The sequence below is a fragment of the Ahaetulla prasina genome, chromosome 1, assembly GCF_028640845.1.
Source record: "Ahaetulla prasina isolate Xishuangbanna chromosome 1, ASM2864084v1, whole genome shotgun sequence".
In the NCBI taxonomy this organism is placed as follows: Eukaryota; Metazoa; Chordata; class Lepidosauria; order Squamata; family Colubridae; genus Ahaetulla; species Ahaetulla prasina.
Genome location: NC_080539.1, coordinates 37,757,179 through 37,771,578, shown reverse-complemented (window position 1 = coordinate 37,771,578; position 14,400 = coordinate 37,757,179). Strand labels below are relative to the sequence as shown.

Sequence of the window (14,400 nt, the reverse complement as noted above, 5' to 3'; positions counted from 1 at the left end):
ATGTCGCGTCTTTAAATTTGCAGCGTTGGCGCTGGTGTTGACCCCGCAGCTTCCGCATTCGTCTCGGTCCCCTTTGTCGCGTTTCTCGGTGCGGCAGACCCTTCCTCGTCTTCACCGTCGGATTCGGTCTGAACCTCCTCCTGGTGCACCGGAGTTGCCTTCGCCGCCTTTTGTGGGACCGGCTTCTGCAGTGTCTCTGCCGCTTGGGAGGACATTTCATGTGCTCTGGCTTCGCCCAGAGCGTTGGCCAGCGTTAGGTTGCTCTTTGCTAGCAGCCGCCGCAAACGGATGTCTTTGACCTCGGATGAGTTGCTCGAGGAGCACCTCGCCCAGGTCACGGTATCCGCAGTCCTTGGACGCCTTAGGGCGGCCATGTAGTCACCGGCGGACTCGCCCTCCATCTGCCTTCGCCTCCGAATTCAAACCGCCGCACGTATTTGGACGGCGCAGCGGCGGTTTTTAGTAAGGTCTGTAAAGTTGGCCACGACACCGACTGCAACGGCGTTGGCTCTGCCAGGGCTTCCGCGATATCAATGACCTCCGGACCGCAGTGGCTTAGGAAATAAGCCCTTTTTCGGTTATCTGGAACTCCGTGCAGTTCGTTGGCTTCTAGAAAGCTTTCGAAACGGGTCATATACGTTCCCCATTTCTCTTTCGCCGGGTCAAACGGTGCGGGCGGAGTGTAACTGGCCATCTCCGCTTTTCTGCCCTGAGTTTGCGGGGTTCGGGTCTATCGTGCTTCAGCTCGGTTCTGGTTCTTCTCAGCCTCGATATCCCACCTTCGTCGCCAATGTTATGTTCTGGAAGTAACGAGGCTGGAGACCAGGGTAGTGACAACAGCTCTTTAATATAGGGTGAACCCAGCAACAGGCTGGGGGAAAAACCTCTCCTTTTATACAGTTCTGCTGGAGGCTTCGTCCAATCAGCAACGTGCTGATTTCCCGCTCAAATATTTAAAGGTACAAACATAAATACATAACAGTATTTGTTTAAGAGGAGTATTTCATCCATCTTATTTGCAAGTGAGCGTATATTTGTTAGGAAAATTGAAGGCAGAGGAGTTTTAGTGCGAGTTCTTAGCTTGATTAAGGTCCCAGATCTTTTACCTCGTTTCCTTCGTTTGGTTTTTTTAGTAATCCATGGCTCCGTGGGAATTGCCTCCTCCTGTGTTAGAATCTCCTCCGTGTTTGTAAAGACAGGCGGGGGTGAGATTAAAGAAAGCTGCTCCTTAAAGAAATGTTCCTTAATTTTTAGCAGATGGTCTCGTGAGTAGGAAATCCGTAGTGAGTCACAGAGAATAATTAGAAATAAAGAAACAATTAGAGAGCATTTCACCGAGGCAGCCTTCGTCGGCGCCATCTTAGATTGATTTACAATCAATTCCTTTTTTTTTGTTTCATTTATACCCTGTTTTTCTACCAGCTACAGTAATGCAATCCTTGGTGACATATCTAAATTTACATGGGCAGGAAAAGAATAGGATGAGTGATATCAAGTCATTGTTCTTTTCTGTTCATCTTTTCTATTCATCAAATAACACTTGCAATATTGTGTTCTGTGGCCCTGAAATTTAGGAATAATTTTCACAGAAGGTTGACTAAGTCCAGAGAACAGCAACCATTACTACTATCTAGTGGTCATCTCCTAGTGTTCAAGATCCTAACAAACAGAGAAACATGATAAATTGGGGTTGGTGGTATAGAAATTGCAGTGAAAGGAATGCTGTGGATGTTAATCTCTGGAAATTATAGGACCATGTTTCTGTATGCCAACTAAATTTTCAGGAGAGTTTGGGTATGAGATCAATAATTTTAGAGAAGGAAAAGAGATGAAATGGATTGTGAAAATTTAAAATTATCTGTTCAACATTTAGAAACATTCCTTTCTATAAACATTCAGAAGACATCATGCCCAAATACATCAGAAATACTTGAAAAATATATATACTACTTGCTTCTCTGGAAACTCTTTTTTGTTTGACTCTCACCTTACCTGCTTCTACATTACCTGAGCCTCCTACCAATTCTTTTTAAATCTTCCAAGAAATGTCATAATCCAGGAAAATCCCAGTTGGATTAGATAACTATTTGATACAAGCAAATTGTGTGTGTGAAAGGTAGGGGGGGGGTTATATCTTTAGTTTGTTTTAAGACGCTGTGAATATAAGCTTCTCAATGCAAGGTATATGCTTGCAGCAACCTCTTGTTATGACCTCTGATGACAAGACAGATTGTTTGGATCATCTATGGCTGGATGGTGAGCTGAACTCTTGGCATTTTATTTTCTTTTTAAATGTGGCATCCTTGGACAAATACTTCTTGCAGGGAAGTACACCATTGTTCGCAATATCCTGAGCAGTCATGGACCAATGGTAAAGTCAGAGAAAGTCAGAGGGGGGAATTGTACAAAGGAAAGAGAAAAGAAGCAAAGGGGAGTCTCAGGAGCTTCAGTGATTCCAGCTCATAGCCAGCAAACCTTCTTCCACTGAGTGCTAATGGAGAATATGACTTACAAACAGAGGGATCAGCAAATATGTTCTAAATTAATAATGTGCCCTTTTAGTAGCAATTGCTTGGTGAAAATTGCTCGGTCTGGTTGTTGTTGTTGTTTCTTTTCTCCTCCTGAAAAGAAAACAGAGAAATAAGTGGGTCTCACCGGAGTTTTTGTTTAAGACTGACCCCCTTGTTTTATTAACCTTCTAACACTTTTAAGGTAGTTCTTCCTTCGTGTCTCCTCCAGCAAAATCTCTATTGATCACTGTTTACTGTTATAATCCCTTTCAAATTTATCATCCATGACTAACACTCCATGTATTGATTAACACTGACAGATGTCCCTGTATACTGCATGCCCATGGTGATGGGAAAGTGATCAGATTTACGAGAGACAATCATAAGTCTTCACCTGTAGCCTAAAGTAACAAAGATGTAAGGTCTAGCATTTATTTCTGGATTTGTTTGTTCATATAGTGAAGGGATAAATTGTCATTGATGATTAAGGACAAGATGTACAAAATCTGGACCATAAATGGATTCATTTGTCAACCCTGCATTTTTGCTAGCTAGCTGCAACATTTCTTCTATTCTAGTAGGCAAGAAATAAAGTGTAAGATTAATTTCTGCTGGGGCTTCTTTTTCCATAGCTGCATTTTCTTTATTTTTGTATTGCTTGAAATGACCTTAGAAGTGCTTGCTAGAGCACCACCACTGTAGCATTGCCTTGAGAAACCAAGATAATCAGAAGAGGGTAGGTCATGTTGACTGGTGAATTAAAACTATCTCAGGACACAGTTTGGTTAAAATAAAGTACTCTTAGAGCTGCAATTCTTTAGGCACTTGCTTGGGAGTACATCTCAAACAGGTAATCTTTGAATATCTTTGTACTGGGCTGTACATTGAATTGGAAAGCATTTAATTTTGTCCAGTTTGTCTCTACAGTTAAGAGCTGTGATGGTGCAGTGGTTAGAATGCAGTACTGCAGTTTGTCAGTTCTAGTCTCACTAGCTCAAGGTTGACTCAGCCTTCCATCCTTCCATGTTTGATAAAATGAGGACCCAGATTGCTGGGGGCAATTTGCTGACTCTGTAGACCGCTTAGAGAGGGCTGCAAAGCACTGTGAAGCAGTATATAATTCTAAGTGCTAGTGCTAAGTGCTAGATACTTCATGATGAGGTTATCCATTTAGTTGTGTCCAACTCTTGGTGACTCTATGGGTCAGGTCTCTCCCATCATATGATATTAATCATGAATAAAGTTACATCTAAAATGAATTTTAATTAAATATTAAAATGATTATTATGGAAATTGTTAATTATTTCCATAATCCAGACTGGTTTTTCTGCATGACTCACTTTCCCAGTGAGTGAAACTTTACAAAGAAAAAGCAAAATCAACTATAAAACCCAAGGATCCCACTTTCCTTTTTTGTTTTATGGCGTGAAGGTCACCTATTCAGATAAGAGTCCTGTTTCCTATGACTCCGAATTTCCAGATATTCTAGTATGGTATCTTACCTCATCCATTACTTAATCTATGACTCAAAACTGAAAAGCCTCTCAAGTTTATTTAGCCAATTATTACAATTACCTCTGTTCTTTACCTGTAACAAATAAGTTACATTCATAACAATTCTTGGTTGCAGAAATGAACAGCCTTTCCTGTGTCAAAGAGCACAATGGACCATACTGAAACATAAGAATACAATAATGCCCTTGCTGGATCAGGACAAAGGCCATTTTAATCCCATAATATGGGATCCCATAATTAATATGAGATGCTCACGAGTAGGAGATGGAGACATAGCCTTTTCCCAACATTGTTCCCCAACACTGGTATTTAAAGATGTACTTCATACAACCCCCAAATAACATTGAGACTTAAAACTAAAAGCACTTGATAAACTTGTCCTTCCATGTCCTTGGCTATCATCATGCTTTCTAGTAATGAATTCCACAGGTTAATTGTGTGCTGTATACATTCTTTTGTCTCTTCTAAATCTTCCTTCCAGTCAACATTATTGAATGACATGACCTTAATGCTAGAGTTTTAAAAGAAAAAAATAGAGGGGGTCAAAGGAGATTCTCCCTGTCCATTTCAACTATGTCTTGCATGATTTTATCCCACATCAATCGTGGGATAAAATTCCCCTCATTTTATTTTATTTTATTTATTTATTTATTTATTTATTTATTTATTTATTTATTTATTTTGTCACAACAGTATATATAAGCATAAGCATGAAAATAACTATATAATATATAAGCATATATATAACCCTCATTTCAGTCATATTTTTCCTAAGCTAGAATCCAAAGGTTTTAATATTTCCAGATACTCATCTCCCTGATAATTTGTGTTGCCCTCTTCTACCCTTTTCAAGCTCTGTTATGTTGTGTCTTTTCTACTAATCAAACAAAAGACAACAGAGAGAGTTTGCCTTCTGAAACTTCTAGAACTACCTTTAGCGGATCTTCAAGAATTACAAATATACAGGTAAAGCAAGTAACAGTGTAAGAGCACAAGCATCCATAATCAACTAACAAGAATAACCTAAAATACCAAATATTATATCCCTTCCAAATATGGTGACTGGAAGAATGCACATTATTCCTGATGCAGATACACTATGGATTTATATAGCCATTTTATTTTCAATGCCTAAAATAGAAAGTAGGTTGATCCAGGAACATTTTTTAAAAAATTCTAATGATGTTTTAAAACTTGCCAACCATAAAATTAAACATAAATGTACAGGTAGTCCTTAACTTACCACTACAATTGAGCCCAACATTTCTGTTGCCAAGTGAACAGAACATTTGTTAAGTGAGTTTTGTCCCATTTTACAATTTTGCTTGCCACAGTTGTTAAGTGAACCGCTGCAGTTGTTAACTTAGTTGCTAACAGGTTGTTAAGTGAATCTGGCTTCTTCATTGACTTTGCTTATCAGAAAGTCGCAAAAGGTGATAAGAGGATCCCAGGACACTAAAACCATCATAAATACATGACAGTTGCCAAGTGCCTGAATTTTGATCATTTGATCATGGGGTTGCTGCAAGGGTCGTAAGCAGTGGTGAAATATAAATTTCTTTCCTACTGGTTCTATGGGCGTGGCTTGGTGCGGGGTCATGTGACTGGGTGGGTGTGGCTATGTAACTGGGGGAATCAAAAGACAGAAACTCACTAACAATGTCCTGCTGGAGCAGGGTTGGACTAGATTTATTTATTTATTTATTTGATTTTTATACCGCCCTTCTCCCGAAGGACTCAGGGCGGTGTACAGGCAAATAAAAACAGACAAGACAATATTATATAAAATACAAGATTAAAAAACTTATTATAATTTGCCTAAAAATTTAGAATATATAGAAACTAAAACCCCATTTAAAATTAATGATAAAAACTATAAAATCCATAAAATTTAAGCCAGCCCCGCGCGAATGAAAAGATGTGTCTTCAGTTCGCGGCGAAAGGTCCGAAGGTCAGGTATTTGGCGTAAACCCGGGGGAAGTTCGTTCCAGAGTGTGGGAGCCCCCACAGAGAAGGACCTTCCCCTGGGGGCCGCCAGCCGACATTGCTTGGCGGACGGCACCCTGAGAAGTCCCTCTCTGTGAGAGCGTACGGGTCGGTGGGAGGCATGTGGTAACAGCAGGCGGTCCTCCAGGTCCCTTCCAGCCCTCTGAAGCTGCATCTAGTGCCAGCTTTGTAGTCCTTCCTTCCTCTCCTTTTTCCTCCCTCCCTCCCTCCCTCTTTCTTTCTCTTTCTTTCTTTCTCTCTCTCTCTCATGCACACACAAACCCCCCACCCCTCCATTTTTTGCCTACACCCCTCACTTTTTGCCTAGCAGGCTTCAGCTTTTTTACCTTTTAAACCTTCAGCTGGGATTGTCAGAGCCTTGTTTTAACCCTTTAAAAGCATTTTTTTACAACCTCTTTGGCCAAAGTGGTTGTTTAAAAAATGCTTTGAAAAGTAAAAAAAAAAAGGTTCTGACGATCGCATGGCTCAGCTGGGCATGGGGAGGCGCAGGGATTTTTGATACTGGTTCTCCCAACCACTGCCGCCATTGCTACTTGATTGGCCAATCCAGTCCGAACCGGAAGCATTTCACCCCTGGTTGTAAATGTGAAAAACGGTCATACGTCACTTTTTTCAGTGTTGTTGTAACTTTGAGTAGTCACTAAATAAACAGTAGTAAGTCAAGGACTACCTGTATATATTCCAAAAGGTACTTAAAATTGCTCTTAAGATGTCTCAGGAGCCCCATAAGATCACTGTGGCTGGCTACCTACAGCTTGTGGATCGTGGCTTGCTTGCCTCTGTTGTTTTGATTTGGTTTCAGCACTATTATTTTATTTATTTATTTATTTATTTATTTATTTATTTATTTATTTATTTATTTATTTATTTATTTATTTATTTATTTATTTATAAATTTTATAGGCCAACCATCTTACTTCAGAGTAACTAATCTTCAATAATGCAGCCACTGAAAAGCTATAACTCTAGCTGAGAACCTCATCACTTTCCTCACGGAAAAGCAACCCACTTCATACAATACCACAAATTGGGGGAAGATAAATGAAAGTAGGAATTGTCTGAACAAGACAATTAACAAATAACAACAAGTAAGACTGCATTGTAATAATGATTTGTTAGGTAGTTACTTTTACATCCTGACTTTTCTCCAGGAGTTCAATGTGACTTCCAGAGTACATAAATTGTTGGATTTGGTCTCCACTTCAGCTAGCAAATATCTAGGTCAATATTGATCATTTGCAGTACATTATTGGTTTAGACCAATTGTTGCTAATAAGAAGATCACATTTTTTGCAAAATAACTCCATGGAATAAGCAAGTTAAAAATACTTCTTTTTACATTGGCTTTTTCCAATCATTAATTCTCATTATTTTTTTTCTCTACATAGTTTTTATCTTATATTCCTTTTCACTTGTCATTAATGGATTATTGCTACCTTGGAATATTTTTTTCATATTATTGTAAAAGAATTCAAGAATTATAGAGATATTATAGGAATTATAGGAAGAATATAAATAAAAAATACAGTCCTAGCACTTTCCCTTTCAGCCAGCAATCTTGGAAGCTTACTAGAATGAGAAAATAATTCCTGGTATTGAAGGTTATTGTTATACTTCCACCATTTCTAACACCATGGTCCTCAGCTTTTTCCTTATCACAGCCCAGTTTCTCTCTCTTAAACTGTAACAAGGCGTATAAATCATCCCTAGATATAAAACAGCCACTTTTGTAAGGAGTTAGCAAGATGCAGGAATCATAACGGACTATTGTTGTGCGACAGACTCATTTCCCGCAGCAATCTGTTGAAACTGTATTTTAAAAAGATTCCTGCTTCAATTACACAAGCTACTAAATTGCCTTTGTTATTTTGTCCCTTTTTAATGCAATATTTGAAAGGATTGCTTTCAGTGGTCCTGCAGCTTTTAACAGCCTATTTATAACATCTTTTCTTGCTTCCCCTCCCCATCCCCCTTGTCACACGTGCATTTTTATTCAGGTGTAATAAGGTGGCAACAACTGTGTGAAATAGTTGTTAATTCTGAGTATAAAAAGATTCTTAATAATCACTTGGCATTTATTTGATATACAAGCCCTGTCTTATTAAATCAAACTCTTTAGATTTAATAGGATAGTTTATTGTATTATATAGCTTTGCAGCTGCAACACTAGAGTTCTGCCTGAAGAAGCATTTTCATTATAAACTGCTTGTTGCGAGTGTGTAGAAGTTTCCCAAGTACTGTTTTTACTTAACTGCACTTTCTATGCTCCATTTTCCCTTGTTTCCTTTAATTTTCTTTTCTTTTCTTTTTTTACAAGTAATCCTCAACTTCCAACCACAAAACTTCCCACTGCTAAGCAAGGCAGTTGTTAAATGAGTCACACCCAATTTTATGACAATTTTTGCCAAGTTTGTTAAGCAAATCACTGTAATAGTTCAATGAATCATGCAGTTGCCAGGAAGTCCCCCATTGACTTTGCTTGGCAGAAGGCAGCTAGGAAGGTCTCAAATAGTAATCACTTGACCCCATGATGCAGCAACCACGATAAAAACATGCCAGTTGCCAAGTGTCCAAATTATGATCATGCGATTGTGGGGATTATGCGACAGACTTAAGTGTGAGGACCAGTTGTAATTCCCCCTTTTTTTGTACTTTCTTTAGTAACATCAGAAAATCAAACAATCATTGAACATGTGGTTGTAAACTGACAAGTATCTGTATTAATTCAAGTATAGTTAAATATTCCAAAAAGAATTCAGCTCTGTTAATGCAGCGTTATATAGCAGGGAAACATGCAAAACTTAGCATTCTTAGCCCATTCCTTCTTTCTTTCATCCATACCCAGGATCCCAAAACTTCTACCCAGCATTTCAGGAAAGCATTTATTTGAGACATGTAACATTCAATACTAAAAGAGCTTCTGATGTGGACAAGTTTGGACTAAGCCTGGTTCACCATGGCTTTTTGAAGAAACAAAAATTTACTATAATTGTAAGTCACAGTTTATAAACCACAATAGCTAGAGTCACAAGTGGCATGGTCTGTCAAAACCAGACAAACACTTTGATGGATTAATGCAAAGTTCAAAGCCAGTCAGAGACTGGCCCAGATTCACCAAATAAATGTGAAAATTCAGTAGAGATTTGATATAAGTTTCCCCCAGGCCACAGAACCAGCTGTGCAGGTTTGGAATACAGTATCAACTGCCTATTGTTCTTTAATATACTTACTTGAAGTTCTGGTTGGTTCTTTTAATGTTCTTCCATTTGACCAGAATCTAGTGATAGATTAAAAACCTGGTTTTCTCGCAGTACTTCATCAGCTCTTGCTTCAGGATTTACTGTGATCCACAGAATGTTCTAGACCACGCTTAAACTCCTTATGAAGGAAAGAAACTCTAAAATTAGGAAATTCTTTATATTCCCACATATTCTTGCTGTGCAGCACTGATATGTAGTAACAAAAGATTGCTCAAGCAATAATAAGGCATCATTGGAATTGGATAGCCAATAAATTTGAAGGAAAGGAGGGAGGGAGGGAGGGAGGGAGGGAGGGAGGGAGGGAGGGAGGAAGGAAGGAAGGAAGGAAGGAAGGAAGGAAGGAAGGAAGGAAGGAAGGAAGGAAGGAAGGAAGGAAGGAGAAAGAAGTGTGACAGCTTAATTTTATGGACTACTTGTTCCCAGTATGGACTGGTGCAGGAAGATCAATCCCTCTCCCTCAGTCTTGGCAGATTCAGTGTGTATGAGCAAAACGGTAGCATTCTGAAATGTTCTCCCAGGTGAAATTGGACTCTTTCTTTGTGGCTTCTCTACCAGAAACCATGGAGAGATTTATTACAATGAGCCTTTAAATGTGTAATTTGTATTTTTTTCCAGTTTTAATAAGTAACATTATCCTTGCTGCTGTTAGAGGTTTATTTTTCTCAGTTTTGATTATATTATGACTTTTTTGTTATTGCGTTTAAAAATTGGTGGTTATATTTGAACTTTTAATTGATTTGATTATCAGTTTGTTATTATACTTCCATTAATCTGGAAGCAAGAGGGACATTAATCATTCATCAAATAATAATAATTAATAGTGGTATTGAGGACAAATGAATTTGAGAGTCGTCCCAAATCTGAAGGAGAAGAAAAATAGTTTTCTATTTTCCCCAAATCTTCCTAGATATACTGATTACTGTTGGAATTATTTTAATAATTATTTTAAAATAAAATAATTTTATTTAATTTTGTTTTAGAGTCAGTTTGTCTAGTAATTAAGACCTCAGGCTAGAAACTGGGAGACCATCAATTTTAATCCCACCTTAGTCATGAAAAACAGCTGGATAATCTTAGGCCACTCTCTCTTTCGGCCCTATTCACCTCACAAGGCTGTTGTTGTGGAGAAAATGGAAGGAAAAAGGAGTATTAGGTATGTTCAGCATTTTGTGTTATTTGTAAAAATAATAAAGTGGGGTACAAATAAAACCATTTATTTGTAGTAGCAGTCTTAGAAGTACTTGTATAGTGCTTTGAGGTTTTCAGAATGCTTTTCATATGATAGCTAATTACCATTATTATTGTCTCCTTTATTGCAGATGGGAGAACTGTGACCAGCAGGATTGAAATAAATTTATCTAAAGTCACTTTGTTCATGGAGGTGGTGGGGAGATGGTCATTTTGGTGCCTTGGGTGTAGATTTGAAAACAGTGAGGCAAAAAAAAGTGTCTTTTTCCTTCTTGATGTCTGATCTTCCCCTGCCGTTTCTGGGATTCATACAGTACTAAAGCATTCCAGGAGACCATGACAATAGTATCTATACAGTGTCTGTATATATGCTGCAGTGTTTATGAAACATTTGAAAGTAGGCTGTTTGGGGACAAGTAGGAACAGCTTTTTGGAACAACATACATTTGCTACAACATAATGTTGAACACTTAGTACAGGGAGACAGAAAGTGAGAAATGAGGTCACATGGGACCATCCAGTATCCCCTCTGCAGTCCTATTGGAACAGTTAGCTCCACTCCTACAACATAAGGCAGTAGCGATCAGCCCAAAGAAGCATCTCATACAAAGCATATTCATCATCACCCTATGATAACATGGACATTTGCAATAAAAAAAACAAAAATTAGTCACCACCGAAATTAGATGTTTGAGGAAAGCTGCTGGAGTGACCAGAAGAGATAAAATCAGAAATGAGACCATAAGAGAAAGAATTGGCATATTACCCATTCTTAACTATATACAAAAACAGAAAATATAGTGGTTTGCTCACCTGGAGAGGTTATAGTGGGATTCCATACCATACAAAGCATATACAAAAGAGGAGAAAGTCAAAGAATACAAGGCAGGCCCAGAAGAAGACGAAGAAACAACATCAAAGACACACTACATCATTTAATAATGGTGGAGATCACCTGGTGCTTCTAGCCAGCAACTCCCAATTTTTTTGTAATACTCCCATTTAAAATATATCTTATTTTTTATTAATGTTGTAATTTTATCTATGGCTAAAAAGGAATTGTTTTTCTAATGTTCAATATTTTGTTGAGCCATCAGTTCAACTCAAACATTCAAGAACTTCAATTCTGCTATGGGGCTTACTCTTCCTAAATGCTGTGTCTTCCATCTGTCTTATTACTACTAAATAGAGGAGGTTTTGCACGCTGAGTTCTTAGCATTCTGTCCTACCAAAGACCTGTTCCAACAACCAAGCATCATCTTCAGACTAATCATGTTTAAATTATCATAACTGAGTATACATAGGCTTGCCTTTAAGGATCATACAGAAACTTCAGTGGTTCCAAAATACAGCAGCTCATATAGTTATTGGTCACTTTTAATTTTATATTACACTAATGTTGTGGGAGCTGCATTGGCTACTAATATGCTTCTGAGTCCAAATGAAAGCATTGGTCACTATCTTTAAAGCTCTTAATGCCTTTGGGGACTAAGTATCTAAGAGACTGGCTTGCAGTGATAAAATATGACCATCTGTCCTGCACAGTCACAGGACATCAAGGTCCCACTACCAGAAGGTGCAATGGGAGGGGTCTAAACAAGCTTTCTCTGTATGACATCTTGCCTCTAGAAGAACTGTCTCAACTCTTAAGATGTTCTAGAAAACCCCTGACTTTTTCAGGTATTTTCACAATTGATTCTGCAGTTATTACACTGATGCTAAGATTTAGTTTTCCTACAGAGATATATTGCTTACATTAGTGGTTTGTTTTGTTGTTTGTTTATTGTAGATAGCCTAGAGCCCAATTGAAGTGGAGTGATGTACATGTTTCATAAATAATAAATAAATAAATTGCATTATTGTGTCTGGGAATATAATCTCACCATCACTGCAATAGGAAACGATAAATTATGGGACACGTTCTTCTTTGCCTGTTGAGGCTTCAGACACTTTCATAAACAAATGTCAATTAATATTATTCCGACTGGTATCAGAAGTAGTTCCAACCAAATTGCTCTTCTATATTAAAAATAAAGCCCTTGATTAATGAATGTGTATCTCAAAATGAGTTTCTGAGTAGCTTCTCTTATATTCTAACTGCAAGATAGCAGCTTTGTCATCATGATCCAAGCACGATCCTTTGGTCCATGTGTCAATGTCACATTTGCACTGACCTGCTTGCAGACTTTTATATTATTCTCCTCCCATACCCCTATCAGCTTTGCATGGCAAATCAAAAGACATGTTTACAAGGATGGGTGGGTCCCATCCTTTCATAAATTAGGAATTAATAAATTCCCTAATACAATTTTTTTTAAAAACTGATGAAATTTTTGTCTCCATACACTTTAGAGAGTTTGGGGACTAGAAAGTGGATGTTAACAGTACCCATGGGATTTGGGGAAGCATTTTTTGCACATTGTACTAGAGCACTCTGATACTAGAGATTTTATTAAGCTACACTTGCCCTAAATAGAGGGTACAAATGGCAGTTATTGAAAAAATTTGGAGCAAGTGGGGACCTTGTAGATTAGGGACATTATCACTGTACCATAGCTGTCTTGGCAGTAACCCTTCCCATTAGAGATATACCTGGAAGTGTTTTCTAGTCATGATAGGTTGTCTATTGTTATCTTTAACTCTTAAGTAAATATAATGAAGCCACCAACTTTTATGCCTTGGATTGAACCTAGCAAACTTCAGCAATCTCTCGCAGGGATGTCAAACTGGTGGCCCACAGGCTGGATGCGTCATGTGCAGGCCACGCCCATCCCAGCTCCATGAAGGAGAAAAACGTCACATGATGGCAACATGACACCAGGAGTTTGACACCCCTGCTCTATGAATTGACATGCCTGGATTTTCAGCTTCTCTTTTCAAAATGCAAAAAAGAAAAATGCCTTGTATTTCCTAGATGCATTTTTTAAGGTCACTCGTTTGGATCCAAATTTTATTAGAGGTTAAACCTGACTTTAAAATGACTGCAAAACTTTCCACATGATTAAGCTTAAAATTATCTGGGCTTTTTTTTTTTTTTTTTTTTTTTTGGTGGTGGTGGTGGTGCTGCTGCTGTTACTGCTAATGTACATCTGACTAATCAAGAGGTCAGAAGTGCAGATTTCCACACTTGGCTCCCAGCCAGGGTTGCAAACAAAGGCCCTCTAAATGGATGCAGTAATACAGATTTCTCTTTACACCTCATCCTGGATGGACTATGTCTGACAGAGCCTTACAATGGCAGCATAATGGGAAAAAATTATTCCAGGTGACATTTATATAATTGAATTGGTTGCAGTAGAGTGTAGAAATAAATAAAGGGATTAAGACTGGTGCAAACTGGCAGGGAGAAGTACTTACTTGTACAAAGAAGTAAGACGTTGACAGGTGAGGTAAGCTTCTGGTTTCACAGGGTCTGAAACTGAGAGGTCAGAAGTAGAAGAAATAAGATCCTAAGATAAATAGAGGTAAAGTTTAAAGGAAGTGATAAGTTGTTTCTTGTTTGCTTGAAATTAGTAAGATAAATTAGAAGGGAAAGGTTGTAAAAGAGAGAATCGTGCCCAAAGAGCCAAGAGGCTAGAAATGAAGTTCAAAAATGCCAGGAAAGAGATATAAAGCGATAGATGCACAGAAATAGCTTAGTAGTTAAGTCATCAGACTGAAAGATCATGAGTTTTATTTCCCGCCCCCCTTAGGCATGAAGCCAGCTGGGTGTCAGGGTTCCAAGTAACACCCCTAACGAAAGAAGACTCCGAGGCTCAATCTTCCATTTTATTAGAGATGTCATATTGGCACATCTGGGAAAACCCGAATCTGAAAGCTTCCAGGTTTTCCCCACCCAAGTGAAAGTTCAAGTCCCTGCCAAGCACCCACATGTCAATCACATAGTCCAATCAATGCACCATCCCAAGTGGAGATGCCTC

At 38.4% G+C, this 14,400-nt stretch overlaps 1 long non-coding RNA gene across 3 annotated transcripts in view; it reads right to left on the bottom strand.

Annotated features, from left to right (window-relative positions):
* Nucleotides 1–526: 526 nt before the first annotated feature.
* LOC131189068 (uncharacterized) overlaps nucleotides 527–14,400 on the bottom strand; it is a 31,140-nt gene continuing 17,266 nt past the window's right edge. For 2 of the 3 annotated variants that reach the window (XR_009152896.1, XR_009152898.1), the window contains 3 exons: nucleotides 13,838–13,898; nucleotides 9,263–9,410; nucleotides 527–2,621 (listed from right to left, as the gene is read on the bottom strand). This is a non-coding gene — a long non-coding RNA (uncharacterized LOC131189068). The remainder of the gene's footprint in view (nucleotides 2,622–9,262; nucleotides 9,411–13,837; nucleotides 13,899–14,400) is intronic. The other variant, XR_009152897.1, reaches the window with a different exon arrangement.